The sequence below is a fragment of the Oncorhynchus gorbuscha genome, linkage group LG25, assembly GCF_021184085.1.
Source record: "Oncorhynchus gorbuscha isolate QuinsamMale2020 ecotype Even-year linkage group LG25, OgorEven_v1.0, whole genome shotgun sequence".
Classification (NCBI taxonomy): Eukaryota; Metazoa; Chordata; class Actinopteri; order Salmoniformes; family Salmonidae; genus Oncorhynchus; species Oncorhynchus gorbuscha.
Window position 1 is genome coordinate 23,404,001 of NC_060197.1, and position 16,370 is coordinate 23,420,370.

At 44.7% G+C, this 16,370-nt stretch overlaps 1 protein-coding gene across 1 annotated transcript in view; it reads left to right on the forward strand.

Moving 5' to 3' along the window:
- The first annotated feature begins 2,499 nt into the window (after positions 1-2,499).
- Positions 2,500-16,370, forward strand: part of nat16 (N-acetyltransferase 16) — a 29,497-nt gene continuing 15,626 nt past the window's right edge. The window contains exon 1 of the mRNA XM_046329035.1: positions 2,500-2,689. The gene's annotated coding sequence lies outside the window, so the exon portion shown is untranslated. The remainder of the gene's footprint in view (positions 2,690-16,370) is intronic.

Consider the following 16,370-nt stretch of genomic DNA (forward strand, 5'->3'; position numbering starts at 1 on the left):
AGCATGACCATGCTCAAAACAACTGGAAACTCGGAACTGGGAAATCTCAGACTTCAGTGAGTTCGAGACAACTGGGAACTCTGAGGGAAACGAGCTCCGACTGGGAAAATACGTTTTAAACTGTCATCCAACTTTGAATTGCAAGTCGGGAACTCAGGCCTCTTTCTAGAGCTCCGACATGAAGATCACTGACATCACCATGATTCGACCATGTTTTTCCACCCGAGATTCCAGCTGTCTTGAAAGCACCATAAATCCAGAGAATGCCCGACTTTGATGACAAAGCTTGAAGACAACATTTTCCCACACAGGACCGTCGTGCCACCTTCCTGTTCAAGTGAGCACAGCACCACAAGGTGAGTCCAAAAATGTCTTGTATGCTGCTTCATAAGTCATGTCATATGCCAGGGTGATACGAATGCTGTAGCTAAGAAAGTAATACTAAGTGTATGTTGTGTAGTAAGCTGTTAGTAGCCCATGTGCCTCATCCTAATAATTTGGTCCCTTTTCCCCCTCATCATTTTGCCTACTGTTCTGACTTGGTGGTGCACATGTAGCCTATATAGCCTGTTTTAGAGAAATGTAATCACCGGATATTGTAAGAGCTTTCATTGCCTGCTTATATGCCCCCTTTATTAATCCCATAGTTCTGACTTGGCATACAGGGAGAATACTGTAAAAACGGCCCATGTTCTGAATTCTGTCGCTGTATATTTAAAAAGGGCTGAACAAATAGTTATATTGACTACGTCCGTCCAAGCTCGCTTATTAATGTCTTAATCGAAATTACGGATCGCCTCTTATCGACTCGTCGTCCCCTTATGTCATAGTTTGTACATCTCAATTGTCAGTAGAAACCACATTTGATTAACCCTCCTGTTGTGTTCGTTTCATTTTAATTAATTTTGTGTTCCCGGTCCAAAATGACCACCCCATAACTGATTATAAATCCATAATAATACATATATTATCACCTAATGTTGTGTTAGATCTTTTTATCAACTTAAATTATTGTGAACATTACAAGTTTTGAACTACTATATGCTATTTATGGCCTGTAGGCCTCATTGACCTGAGCTCATACAACTCGTTTTTGAGTTCTAAAAAAGCATAATGTATGGATTATTTTGACTATAACAAATACTCAGATGGAACATATTGTGCTACTGATCACAGACTACTTTGTGTCAAAGTTTAACAAAGACTCTCTCCTCCTCACCAGTGTCATGATCAAAGATATGACCAAGAGCCTCACATATAGTATATCGTTTGGTCATTGCGCTGCCACAGAATGAATTGTGAGCAAGGTCTCAAAAAAGATGTATATACCAGAGCTGCGAGAAAAGTTCTATATATTATTGAAACAATAATTGTTTCTGAGAATGCCAACAGGTGTGGTTCCTGTGGGGGAAAGATTCTATTGGGGAAAGGTTCCCGTGGGGGTTGCCATGGAAGCCAAGAAGGGGAGTGAGGTGTGTGTGTGTGTGCTCAAACACACGTGCATGTGGGGGTCTGGGAGAGAAAGTGTGCCTGAAATCAATTTTATACATTCATTGTCGTCTCACCCATTCATTTCAAATTTTTGACGGGGAACACCACAGGTGTACAAAAGATAAATAAAACACCCTAATGTAATGAAAATCATCTAAATGTATTTTGTGCGTTCAGATGCCCTGTGTGGACAAAGTCATGGAAGCTTATTAACAACATTTTTCAGAGAGAAAACTTGTAAATCGGTCCAATTTGAATGGAACACGGCAAGTTGTTTTTTAAAGACCGTAAATGAGGCTGAATGAACTGTTTCGCTTCCAGACAAGGCTCCGCTGATAGCCAGGTGTAGCAGTGGTAAGGTGTTGGGAACTGCTGTTGAGACTCTGCTGTTGGGACAGCTTGTGGGCACTGTTTGTCACCGTTATAATGCCATTAATGTATTGTTTACTGTAGTGTTGTGTTGTGGCTTTACTGGCATGTATCTAAAAAAATATATGTTTTTACCCCCCCCCACAGTTTTACATGGGAAACTCGCCACTGCACAGAACCATAAATCATTTGAAAACAAATCCTATTTTGATTAACTCCCATATCTATTTTGTGAAACACAACAGTATACCATCACAGCAGCCAGATTTGTGACATGTTGCCTTTCATACTTCAACTATTTGCATATTGTTATAACACTGTACACAGCCAGTAATATAACATTTGAAATGTATCTATTCTTTTGAAACTTTTGTGAGTGTAATAGGCTATTTACTTTTAATTATTCCACTTGGTTTGGCAATGTAAACTTGTTTCCCATGCCAATAAAGAGAGAGAGAGAGAGAGAGAGAGAGAGAGAGAGAGAGAGAGAGAGAGAGAGAGAGAGAGAGAGAGAGAGAGAGAGAGAGAGAGAGAGAGAGAGAGAGAGATTGATGGGCGGCTGGGTGGGGGATATTTCGGTGATGATGGTAGGCAGGGGTTAGGATAGCCTAGCCTACTACGAAGAGAGAGAGCCGAGCATGCAGGGTTTGTAGGAGGGGCCAAAACGGTAATCTCTTATATTGAAAACTCGAGCCGGTGGCTGGGAGAATTTGTATTTTATCCTGAATTTGAACAGTAGCTGCTGTAACCATCCATCCACCTCTTGCACCTGGCAATACACCTGCCGTTACCGACAACACTTGCACGAGACCTCCGGGCTTCACTAACGGTAAGAGGGAATGAATACATTTCACCGGCAGTGGCAGACATTTGGAGCACATTGGGTGAGCATAGTCGAGATGATCGATCACTCACGATAAAGGTATCCATCCATGATCGATCATTATGATTTTGTGATATTTGTTGTCATATTTGAAATCATTTTTTATTTCTAGGCCAAATTATATATTCAAAGAAGGCTACGTGTGATCGGGTATTCTGCATTGCCTTTCTATTATGTCTCTGTAGCCTACCTAAACCTTTTCTCATATTCCCGACCCGATTATTCCACTATCCCCATCCTATTCTTATCGGCCATTTTGTGTGGCCAAATTTAAGGAATTTGCCCGAGAGTCTTAGTTAAAGCGGAGGAGATGGTAATGATAAAGCAATTAAACGATGTATAAGACAACCCCGAAACTAGTCCATGGGCTACAATGCAGTTTTTATAGTCTACTGTGGGCCTATAGCATTATGGGGCGGTGTGTCTGTCTGTATGTACTATAGTATAGGCAATGCGGATGAATGATGCCGATAGCCGATCTAATCGAATATGGACATGATCAAAAGATTCACCCAATCACCGTTGAGGATGCAATCCTGGCGCTGTCACCACCATCACCCTCAGCCGAATATAATACATGAATATAGTCATACGAAACAATCAAGATAACAAACATGTTTCTCAGATATCACCTTTCGGCATCACTTTTGCGATATATTTATTTGTTAGGCTCTATCCAAAGATAAGCTGTGCAGTTGCAGTCAGCATGGAATGCTGAAAGCCCTTGGAAAAGGAGTCGCATACATTTAGGCATAAAGGACAGATAGATAATGTGTGTGGGCGGGTGGAAGCGGGAGATTTAGGGGGCAGGAGATGGCAAGCTACGATGAATAATTCCTTTATTCACAACATAGGCTATGTTGCATAAATCCGCATCTGCGGCCGCAATGCTATGGCACCAGTGAGGGAGCTGCTGAGCGGTGCGCGCGCCTCCGGTATGTGTACGTACAGCACGTGCTTGGATAGAGTCGTGACAGCTAGAATTCTTAGGTTCTCTATACGTTGGTGCACGTGTGGTGCAATTTAGGTTATAGGCTATTTCTCAGAATTGAGCTATAACTGCAATTCCTGTAATTCTACGTTTAGGTTTAACTTAACATGTAAAGGAAATACATTATGTATAAGCACACATGCTAGGCTAAGGTTATTTCCCAGCCTGGGACAGTTCCACCGTAGATCAAAGCCTGCTCTATTTCTCCATATTCAGTCTGGGTTGGGAAACTCGCTCACATTCGGCATGAGGAGCTGTGGGAGATGGAGTGAGACTTCTAACCAACCTGCTCTTCGAACCAACGTGCCCATACAGTGCGCGTGCCGTGCGCCAAGGAGCGCGTGTGCGTGCGCTCGCGTTTTTGCAACCTCTCTTCGGGAATGACGAGGGAATTCATGCATACTTTGTGATCTGATTCCACTTGGCAGTTTGGAATTCGGGAATGAAAGAGGAGAGACATGACTGTGTCCTCATGATTAGACGTATCCAGAGATAGTTGATGAGGGAGAAAGATGGGAAAGTACAACATTGAGTAGAACAGATTCAGGGCATCAAGGCCTGCAAACTGTCCAACCTTTTATAGATATACAGACAGTTCTCTCTTTCTCATCCTACTCTTTGATTTCTGGTCTGTCTGTCTCTCGCTCTCATTCCTGTCTCTCGCTCTCACACTCTCTCTCTTTCACTGTCTCTCTGTGTCTCACTCTTCTCACTCTAGATAGATTTGGGATGGAGTGAAGTGAGTGAGTGTTGCAGCATTTTCAAAGGACATGCCCGAAGGACTTGCTGTGTGTCCCACATGACACCCTGTTCCCTATGTAGTGCACTACTTTTGACTAGGGTCTGTAGGGTTCTGGTCAAAAGGAGGGAGATACATAAGGAAAAGGTTGCCATTTGGGGGGTTGAGCAGTTATATGTTTTATCATGAAGGGCTGTCGTGGAAATTCAGTACTGAGAGAAACTTGGTCATTTTTTTTCAAACAATCCTCTTTATTTAATATCAATTAATTATTGCAATAATGAGGCTAGTCCCCCCACTCTTGAGTGTTGGACTGAGTAACCTAACCCGTACACAACAAGTGCAGAAGTGTCCCGTACACAAGTGTCCTGTATATAGCTGACACTAAGAATGATTCATCGTGGTTGGTTCAACCACTTCATACAGAACAAGGAGCATCATAAGTCACTCTGGGTTCATCCTGCCATTATCTGCACGGGGAAGTGGTCTATCTCGGCTACACCGACCACATCTTGTATATGTAATGCAGTCTTTAACTCATCTGTCAGCTCAAGTCATCTCTAGTGACCATACGCCCAGATTAGCTGCAGGGAACTAGAGTGGAGACCATAAAAACACAGACACTACTAGGACAGAAATGTCTTACTATTAGTTAAGTAAATAATTGTTACATATCCAGCAAATGAGGTATGTATGCAATTTTCAGTGTGTGAATTACAGTGTGGGGGGGGGGGTCTCTTCCCTAAATGCAATAGCAGTCAAACTTTGGGGTTCTCTAAATAATGCTAATTTAACCATTCTCCTTTTTGTTTGAAATGCAATTTACCTGGGCATGAAAATGAAAGCTAATTCTAAATGAAACGAAGACCCCCACCTATCTGTCATGGTTTAAACCATGTATTGGCTGTTTGGATGCTAGAATTATTTCGGAGTGGATGAATATGCACAGGTAGCCTGCTTTTTGAAGTGATTTGTTTGACAATCAGATGAAAACATAATGTCTGGTTGTGTTCATGCCACATTAAAAGGTCATTATTTTTTGCCTTTAAATTTCATGTCTTTTACTATCAGGCCCATGAAAAATGACACACTTAGGAGGTACCATGAAAGGTTAGAGCCCCCCCCCACGCACACCCTCCCCCTACCCCCCCACCCCTCTGCATCTGTTCTCCTTTTTGTCCATTCACCCCTCATTCCTTCTACTGTATACACACACATGCACACACACGTGGCCACGGCACACACACACCCTATACGCTCTATACACACTCATTTGACCCCCCCATCACATTCATCAACCCCCTCCCGTCCCCAACCCTCCACCCTCCCGTCCCTCTTAACCCAAAAGCAATTCTGGTGAAGTTAATTTATTCAGACTCACTAGGGTGTCCTCTATACCCACACAGGACTGAGTACCGACCATGCAGTTTATAAAGGCTTAACAACACACGCACACACACACACACACACACACACACACACACACACACACACACACACACACACACACACACACACACACACACACACACACACACACACACACACACACACACACACACACACACACACACACACACACACACACACACACACACACACACACACACACACACACACACACACACACACACACACACACATATATATATATTAGAGTGTTAGAGTGTTGGGCCAGTAACCAAAAAGTTGCTAGATCAAATCCCTGAGCTGATAAGGTAAAAAAATCTGCCGTTCTGCCCCTGAACAAGGCAGTTAACCCACTGTTCCCCGGTAGGCTGTCATTGTAAATAAGAATTTGTTCTTAACTGACTTGCCTAGATAAATTGAAAAAAAAAATAGTTGGTTGAAGTTCCTCATGTATTGCCTACACACTGATCTGAGATAATTCTGTGTTTTTCCACCCTAAGGTTAGGAGTGGGGGGGTTAGGATTGGGGGAGGTTAAGCTGATCCTAGATCTGTGTAGAATGGCTAACTCTCTTACTGGAGTGAGTGACAAATAGTGTTATGGGAAGGTAAGAGTGTTGATGAGTTCAGTGCAACAGCGTCATCGTCAGCTATTCAGTCTTGTTAGTCTGTTGCTGCATTTGCTTGCTTGTGATGCAGACATTATTGTGATGCCGATCTGGGTCTTTTTCATTAGGAACAAAACGGAAGAAAACAGACTGAAACAGGTAGGGACCTGTACTTTTCCAATAAGAGATGTTAATTTAATTTTCATTGTGTGTCCTAATGATCATGGTGATGCATGCCAGGGCATTTGTCCTGTGTCACTCACATCAGTATAATGGACCTCAAGGGAAACAGACTCATGCCTTCGTCATTCACAGCTGGATAAGAATAGCATGTTTGTTTCATAAGTGTTTTCTAAGACATGTTCTGAACATAGAGATACGAAAAAGGGTAATGTTTTGGTCGCACCTCTAATTTTTCTACTATCCCATCCCAGCACATTGCATCAAACCGATGCCCGTTTTTGTTTAGGGTTATCAATTCAAATGTTATTTGTCACATGTTAGTGTGTTAGTGTTTGCTTGGTCCAGCGCAGCTCTAGTATAATGTATGGCTATATTTCTGAAGCTCTAGTATGATGGATGACTATATTTCTGCAGCTCTAGAATTATGTGCGTCTACATTTCTGCAGTTCTAGTATGATGTACAGGTAACTGCCAAAATAAAGGAAACACTTGAGTAAATGAGGAATACAAGGTATGTTTAAAGTAGGTGCTTTCACACAGGTGTGGTTCCTGAGTTAATTCAGCAATTAAAACATCCCATCATGCATAGGGTCATGTAAGAAAATGCCCAGTTGCTCATTATTCTTCGTACAATGGCTAGAAGAAGAGATCGCAGTGGCTTTAAAAGGTGTTCGAAGGTGTGTGTGTCTCAGTCACCAGGTCTCAACCCAATTGAACACTTATGGGAGATTCTGGAGTGGCGCCTGAGAAAACCACCAAATTATAGAATTTCTCGTGGAAGAAAGGTGTCGTATCCCTCCAAAAGAGTTCCAGACAAGACAAGGCGCATTGAAGCTGTTCTGACAGCTTGTGGTGGCTCAATTCCCTATTAAGACACTTTATGTTAGTGTTTCCTTTATTTTGGCAGTTACCTGTAGGTCCCTATTACTGCAGCTCTGCTAGTATGTTCTAATATGTCTATATCAGTGGTTCCCAACCTTTTCCACGGAGACGCACAATATTTTAAGCATGAAATATATTTGTGATTACATTTAGTCCATTTTAACAGTGAATGTAACAAATGAAAGGCCTAATATTATTGTAAACAATTTGTATTGTGAAAAATAATGTAAAATTGCTTACAATGCCATTAATACTCCCAAATATTATAGTTTTTTTGTTTATTTTTATTTTTTTAGATATAGAAAATATATGTAAAATAATTTGCAGACCAGCTGCAGTACTCCCGCGGACCATGTGTAGAAAACCACTGTTTTCTACACATACTGTACTACTCTAGTATGATCTAATACATATATATTTTCTGCAGGATGTAAATGTCTTTTTCTGCAGCTCTAGAATGATTTCCAATCCTAACACAAGGATATTGTATGTAATTCTCCTTAATAAAACTTATATGTCATGCAGGTGAATGAGGACCCAAAAGCGACTTGGCGAAAACAGAGTCTTTAATCCAGTAAAGCAACTTTACAATCAAAAGGCATAATACTACTCGTAATGACGAGAACAGACTGGAGACTTGATCAAGAACTGCAGGTTGCCTCGGGAAGGCACTTGAACGTAGCAGACTCAGACACCTGCTCACCACGCAGCATCTGAGGGAAACACGACACGACAGGGCAATACATAGACACAGCACGGTGAACAATAGACAAGGATCCGACAGGGCAGGAACGGAAAACAAGGAGAGAAATAGGGACTCTAATCAGGGAAAAGGATCGGGAACAGGTGTGGGAAGACTAAATGATTGATTAGGGGAATAGGAACAGCTGGGAGCAGGAACGGAACGATAGAGAGAAGAGAGAGAGGAAGGGAGAGAGAAAAAGGGGAACGAACCTAAAAAGACCAGCAGGGGGAAAATGAACAGAAGGAAAAGCAAAATGACAAGACAATCTAAGACAAAACATGACAGTACCCCCCCACTCACCGAGCGCCTCCTGGCGCACTCGAGGAGGAATCCTGGCGGCAACGGAGGAAATCATCAATAAGTGAACGGTCCAGCACGTCCCGAGACGGAACCCAACTCCTCTCCTCAGGACCGTAACCCTCCCAATCCACTAAGTATTGGTGACCCCGTCCCCGAGAACGCATGTCCATGATCCTACGTACCTTGTAAATAGGTGCGCTCTCGACAAGGACGGGAGGGGGAGGGAAGACGAACGGGGGTGCGAAGAAAGGGCTTGACACAGGAGACATGGAAGACAGGATGGACGCGACGAAGATGTCGCGGAAGAAGCAGTCGCACAGCGACAGGATTGACGACCTGGGAGACACGGAACGGACCAATGAACCGCGGAGTCAACTTACGAGAAGCTGTCGTAAGAGGAAGGTTGCGAGTGGAAAGCCACACTCTCTGGCCGCAACAATACCTTGGACTCTTAATCCTGCGTTTATTGGCGGCTCTCACAGTCTGTGCCCTGTAACGGCAAAGTGCAGACCTCACCCTCCTCCAGGTGCGCTCACAACGTTGGACAAACGCTTGAGCGGAGGGAACGCTGGACTCGGCAAGCTGGGATGAGAACAGAGGAGGCTGGTAACCCAGACTACTCTGAAACGGAGATAACCCGGTAGCAGACGAAGGAAGCGAGTTGTGAGCGTATTCTGCCCAGGGGAGCTGTTCTGCCCAAGACGCAGGGTTTCTGAAAGAAAGGCTGCGTAGTATGCGACCAATCGTCTGATTGGCCCTCTCTGCTTGACCGTTAGACTGGGGATGAAACCCGGAAGAGAGACTGACGGACGCACCAATCAAACGACAGAACTCCCTCCAAAACTGTGACGTGAATTGCGGGCCTCTGTCTGAAACGGCGTCTAACGGGAGGCCATGAATTCTGAACACATTCTCGATGATGATTTGTGCCGTCTCCTTAGCGGAAGGAAGTTTAGCGAGGGGAATGAAATGTGCCGCCTTAGAGAACCTATCGACAACCATAAGAATCACAGTCTTTCCCGCAGACAAAGGCAGACCGGTAATGAAGTCTAGGGCGATGTGAGACCATGGTCGAGAAGGAATGGGGAGCGGTCTGAGACGACCGGCAGGAGGAGAGTTACCCGACTTAGTCTGCGCGCAGTCCGAACAAGCAGCCACGAAACGGCGCGTGTCACGCTCCTGAGTCGGCCACCAAAAGCGCTGGCGAATAGACGCAAGAGTGCCTCGAACACCGGGATGACCAGCTAACTTGGCAGAGTGAGCCCACTGAAGAACAGCCAGACGAGTGGAAACAGGAACGAAAAGGAGGTTACTAGGACAAGCGCGCGGCGACGCAGTGTGCGTGAGTGCTTGCTTAACCTGTCTTTCAATTCCCCAGACTGTCAACCCGACAACACGCCCATAAGGAAGAATCCCCTCGGGATCAGTAGAAGCCACAGAAGAACTAAACAGACGGGATAAGGCATCAGGCTTGGTGTTTTTGCTACCCGGACGGTAAGAAATCACAAACTCGAAACGAGCGAAAAACAACGCCCAACGAGCTTGACGGGCATTAAGTCGTTTGGCAGAACGGATGTACTCAAGGTTCTTATGGTCTGTCCAAACGACAAAAGGAACGGTCGCCCCCTCCAACCACTGTCGCCATTCGCCTAGGGCTAAGCGGATGGCGAGCAGTTCGCGGTTACCCACATCATAGTTGCGTTCAGATGGCGACAGGCGATGAGAAAAATAAGCGCAAGGATGAACCTTATCGTCAGACTGGAAGCGCTGGGATAGAATGGCTCCCACGCCTACCTCTGAAGCGTCAACCTCGACAATGAATTGTCTAGTGACGTCAGGAGTAACGAGGATAGGAGCGGACGTAAAACGTTCTTTTAGAAGATCAAAAGCTCCCTGGGCGGAACCGGACCACTTAAAACACGTCTTGACAGAAGTAAGAGCTGTGAGAGGGGCAGCAACTTGACCGAAATTACGAATGAAACGCCGATAGAAATTAGCGAAACCTAGAAAGCGCTGCAACTCGACACGTGACCTTGGAACGGGCCAATCACTGACAGCTTGGACCTTAGCGGAATCCATCTGAATGCCTTCAGCGGAAATAACGGAACCGAGAAAAGTAACGGAGGAGACATGAAAAGAGCACTTCTCAGCCTTCACGTAGAGACAATTCTCTAAAAGGCGCTGTAGAACACGTCGAACGTGCTGAACATGAATCTCGAGTGACGGTGAAAAAATCAGGATATCGTCAAGATAGACAAAAACAAAGATGTTCAGCATGTCTCTCAGAACATCATTAACTAATGCCTGAAAAACAGCTGGCGCATTGGCGAGACCAAACGGCAGAACCCGGTACTCAAAATGCCCTAACGGAGTGTTAAACGCCGTTTTCCACTCGTCCCCCTCTCTGATGCGCACGAGATGGTAAGCGTTACGAAGGTCCAACTTAGTAAAGCACCTGGCTCCCTGCAGAATCTCGAAGGCTGATGACATAAGGGGAAGCGGATAACGATTCTTAACCGTTATGTCATTCAGCCCTCGATAATCCACGCAGGGGCGCAGAGTACCGTCCTCTTTCTTAACAAAAAAGAACCCCGCCCCGGCCGGAGAGGAAGAAGGCACTATGGTACCGGCGTCAAGAGACACAGATAAATAATCCTCGAGAGCCTTACGTTCGGGAGCCGACAGAGAGTATAGTCTACCCCGAGGAGGAGTGGTCCCCGGAAGGAGATCAATACTACAATCATACGACCGGTGAGGAGGAAGGGAGTTGGCTCGGGACCGACTGAAGACCGTGCGCAGATCATGATATTCCTCCGGCACTCCTGTCAAATCGCCAGGTTCCTCCTGAGAAGTGGGGACAGAAGAAATGGGAGGGATGGCAGACAATAAACACTACACATGACAAGAAACGTTCCAGGATAGGATAGAATTACTAGACCAATTAATAGAAGGATTATGACATACTAGCCAGGGATGACCCAAAACAACAGGTGTAAACGGTGAACGAAAAATCAAAAAAGAAATAGTCTCACTGTGGTTACCAGATACTGTGAGAGTTAAAGGTAGTGTCTCAAATCTGATACTGGGAAGATGACTACCATCTAAGGCAAACATGGGCGTAGGCTTGTCTAACTGTCTGAAAGGAATGTCATGTTTCCGAGCCCATGCTTCGTCCATGAAACAACCCTCAGCCCCAGAGTCAATCAAGGCACTGCATGTAGCACCCGAACCGGTCCAGCGTAGATGGACCGACATAGTAGTACAGGATCTAGATGAAGAGACCTGAGTAGTAGCGCTCACCAGTAGCCCTCCGCTTACTGATGAGCTCTGGCCTTTACTGGACATGAATTGACAAAATGTCCATCAAATCCGCAATAGAGGCACAGGCGGTTGGTGATCCTCCGTTCCCTCTCCTTAGTCGAGATGCGAATACCTCCCAGCTGCATGGGCTCAGTCTCTGAGCCAGAGGAGGGAGATGGTTGCGATGCGGAGCAGGGAAACACCGTTGACGCGAGCTCTCTTCCACGAGCTTGGTGACGAAGATCTACCCGTCGTTCTATGCGGATGGCGAGAGCAATCAAAGAGTCCACACTGGAAGGAACCTCCCGAGAGAGAATCTCATCTTTGACCACTGCGTGGAGTCCCTCCAGAAAACGAGCGAGCAGCGCCGGCTCGTTCCAGTCACTAGAGGCAGCAAGAGTGCGAAACTCTATAGAGTAATCCGTTATGGATCGATCACCTTGGCATAGGGAAGCCAGGGCCCTAGAAGCCTCCCTACCAAAAACTGAACGGTCAAAAACCCGAATCATCTCCTCTTTAAAGTTCTGGTAATTGTTTGAACAATCAGCCCTTGCCTCCCAGATAGCTGTGCCCCACTCTCGAGCCCGGCCAGTAAGGAGTGAAATGACGTAAGCAACCCGAGCTCTCTCTCTAGAGTATGTGTTGGGTTGGAGAGAGAACACAATATCACACTGGGTGAGAAAGGAGCGGCACTCCGTGGGCTGCCCGGAGTAGCAAGGTGGGTTATTAACCCTAGGTTCCGGAGGCTCGGCAGGCCAGGAAGTAACAGGTGGCACGAGACGAAGACTCTGGAACTGTCCAGAGAGGTCGGAAACCTGAGCGGCCAGGTTCTCCACGGCATGGCGAGCAGCAGACAATTCCTGCTCGTGTCTGCCGAGCATGGCTCCTTGGATCTCGACGGCAGTGTTACGAGCGTCTGTAGTCGCTGGGTCCATTCTTTGGTCGGATCCTTCTGTCATGCAGGTGAATGAGGACCCAAAAGCGACTTGGCGAAAACAGAGTCTTTAATCCAGTAAAGCAACTTTACAATCAAAAGGCATAATACTACTCGTAATGACGAGAACAGACTGGAGACTTGATCAAGAACTGCAGGTTGCCTCGGGAAGGCACTTGAACGTAGCAGACTCAGACACCTGCTCACCACGCAGCATCTGAGGGAAACACGACACGACAGGGCAATACATAGACACAGCACGGTGAACAATAGACAAGGATCCGACAGGGCAGGAACGGAAAACAAGGAGAGAAATAGGGACTCTAATCAGGGAAAAGGATCGGGAACAGGTGTGGGAAGACTAAATGATTGATTAGGGGAATAGGAACAGCTGGGAGCAGGAACGGAACGATAGAGAGAAGAGAGAGAGGAAGGGAGAGAGAAAAAGGGGAACGAACCTAAAAAGACCAGCAGGGGGAAAATGAACAGAAGGAAAAGCAAAATGACAAGACAATCTAAGACAAAACATGACATTATATAACCAGAGAGATGGGAAGAGGAAATTAGCCTTTTGAAATTATGCAATGTAAAACTTCCATATATCAGGATAGTAAGTTTGCGATTTTGACAAAAACTATATGATGAGAGACAGATAGAGAGAGAAAAAGAGAGAGAAATAGAGAGAGACACAGAGAGAGAGAGAGACAGAGAGAGAGAGAGAGAGAGAGAGAGAGAGAGAGAGAGAGAGAGAGAGAGAGAGAGAGAGAGAGAGAGAGAGAGAGAGAGAGAGCAGGACATTAGAGAATGAGACATTTATATAAACAAGGAGTTGTTCTGTAAAATGATGGGCTGATGAAGATGGGAGTAAAAAGAGGGGGAGTGGGAGATTTATACAAACGAGATGAAGTAAGGTACTCATGCTTGATGATGATGCCCTTAGACAACTGTTAAAACAGGCCACATATGCCATTTTGATGACATGTGAACGTCATGTTCCATAACGTGTGTGACGTCCTCTAGCGCAAAAATCATCTAGCCGATTAGAAGCTGCCCATAGGCACATATCTAGGATCAGCTCAGGCAATCCCCAATCCTAACCCCAACCATCATAGGGGCAATGTCAAAACAGACTTCAGATCAGCTGCTCTGGGAGGGAAATACTGTACAGGGGAAATACAGTGTATAAATACGTCATGGGATTTTACCACAGAGAGTTATGTAAACACACAAGCATAAGCACATGGACTAGATCCAGAGGGAGGGAGTCAGAGGAAATAGACAAAAAGCAAGGGAGAGAGAGAGGATGAGGCTGCTGCCACGTGCGTTTGTTGTGTGCTTGTGCAAGCACGCTTGCGTGTATGTGTGTGTGTGTGTATGTGTTCGTGACAAAGAACGATAGAAAGAGATAGAGGCTACTACCCTCACGTTGCACTGCCTATTGTGACGTACTTACAGACAAAAGCGAACTGAAACCAGGAGGTTATCCTTTTACAATCACCTTGAAACGCTGCAGCAAAAGCCTTCTCTAATGTAGCCTAATTCAGGAATCACGACGGATGTCCAGTATCTGCTTTGTGAAAATTAAACGTAATCTCCAGTTGTAGATTGTGTTGATGTGTTCTCCCTATTCAGATGAGAGGATGGAGAATTGTATCGTGCCGATGCAAAATGATCACGCACACACACACACACACACACACACACACACACACACACACACACACACACACACACACACACACACACACACACACACACACACACACACACACACACACACACACACACACACACACACACACACACACACACACACACACACACACACGTCTCGTGTGCTCGATGACGATGGGACGTATCGACGTGGCATTTTACCTCACACGGATCGGCAGACACTGCTCGCTGAATAAATCATCCAAGGATGTGTGTGTGTGTGTGTTCGTGTGTGTGTGTGTGTGTGTGTGTGTGTGTGTGTGTGTGTGTGTGTGTGTGTGTGTGTGTGTGTGTGTGTGTGTGTGTGTGTGTGTGTGTGTGTGTGTGTGTGTGTGTGTGTGTGTGTGTGTGTGTGTGTGTGTGTGTGTGTGTGTGAAAGAGAGAGAGAGAGAAAGATAGAGAATCCTCAATCTTACCCCGTAAGGTCTTCGAGATAGAGAACAAGGAAGGTCATAGGTGAGTATTTGATCCAGAAATAGATGATGTGAAGAGTGTTATGTGTAATAGGTTAATTAAAGGTGTGATCTGTCATTTCTTTGTCCCCTGTGTGGCCCACGGGATAAAATTGACAAAATCAAATGGAAATCTCAAACTCCCCCCACACACGCACACACACAGTCACACACACACAGTCACACGCTCCACGCACCTGAGTAATAGGATAGGTCATTGTGTTGATATTGGACTTACACAAGTACTGAGGTCACACTTATTGCGTACCTCTCTTTGTTTTGGCTCTCTAAAACTCGTAATAACTTGGCCTGCAGGCCTATCGCTCCAATCCTCTGTGTTTAGTAAAAGAGTCAGGACAGTAGCGCATGTGTGTGTGATGGTGTGTCTGACAGTGTGTGTATGTGTGTATATGTGTGTGTGTGTGTGTGTTTGTGCACATGTACAAGAATGTGCTTGTCTGTGTGTGTGTGTGCGTGTGTTTGTGCACGTGTGTGTGTGTGTTTGTGTGTGTGTAGTCTAGAGTATCATCACTACAACACTGTGACAGCAGCACTGTATAGCCTAAATCCTCCTCTTCGCTGTCACCCTCTGTTGACATGTGATCCAGTTTAGTCAGTGTCACTGCTGTTTCAAATGGATAGGAAGAAAGACAATATCCGGGCAAATGGATTTGACTTCATTCTATGCTTTCTTATTCTATTCTATTCTATTCTATTCTATTCTATCCTATTCCATCCTTTTCTATCCTATCATATTCCATCCTATTTTATCCTATCCTATTATATCCTATCATATTCCATCATATTCTATCCTATCCTATTATATTATATCCTATTCCATCTTTTTCTATCGTATTCTATCCTTTCATATTCCATCCTATTCTAGCCTATCCTATTCTATTCTATCCTATTCCATCCTTTTCTATCCTATCATATTCCATCCTATTCCATCCTATCCTATCCTATTCTATCCTATTCTATCCTATCCCATCCTATTCTATCCTATTCTATTCCATTCCATTATATTGTCCTATTCCATCCTATTATATTATATGCTATTCTATCCTATCCTATTCCATCCTATTCTATTATATTATATTCCATCCTATTATATCCTATTCAATCCTATTCTATTCTATCCTATCCTATTCTATTTCATCATATTTTATCCCATTCCACCCTATTCTGTCCTATTCTAGTATATCCTATTCTATCCTATTCTATTCCATCCTATTCTATTCCATCTTTTTCTATCCTATCCTATTCCATAATTTTCTATCCTATTATATCCTATTATATTCCATTCCATTCTATTGTCCTATTCCATCCTATTATATTATATCATATTCTATCCTATCATATTCCACCCTAT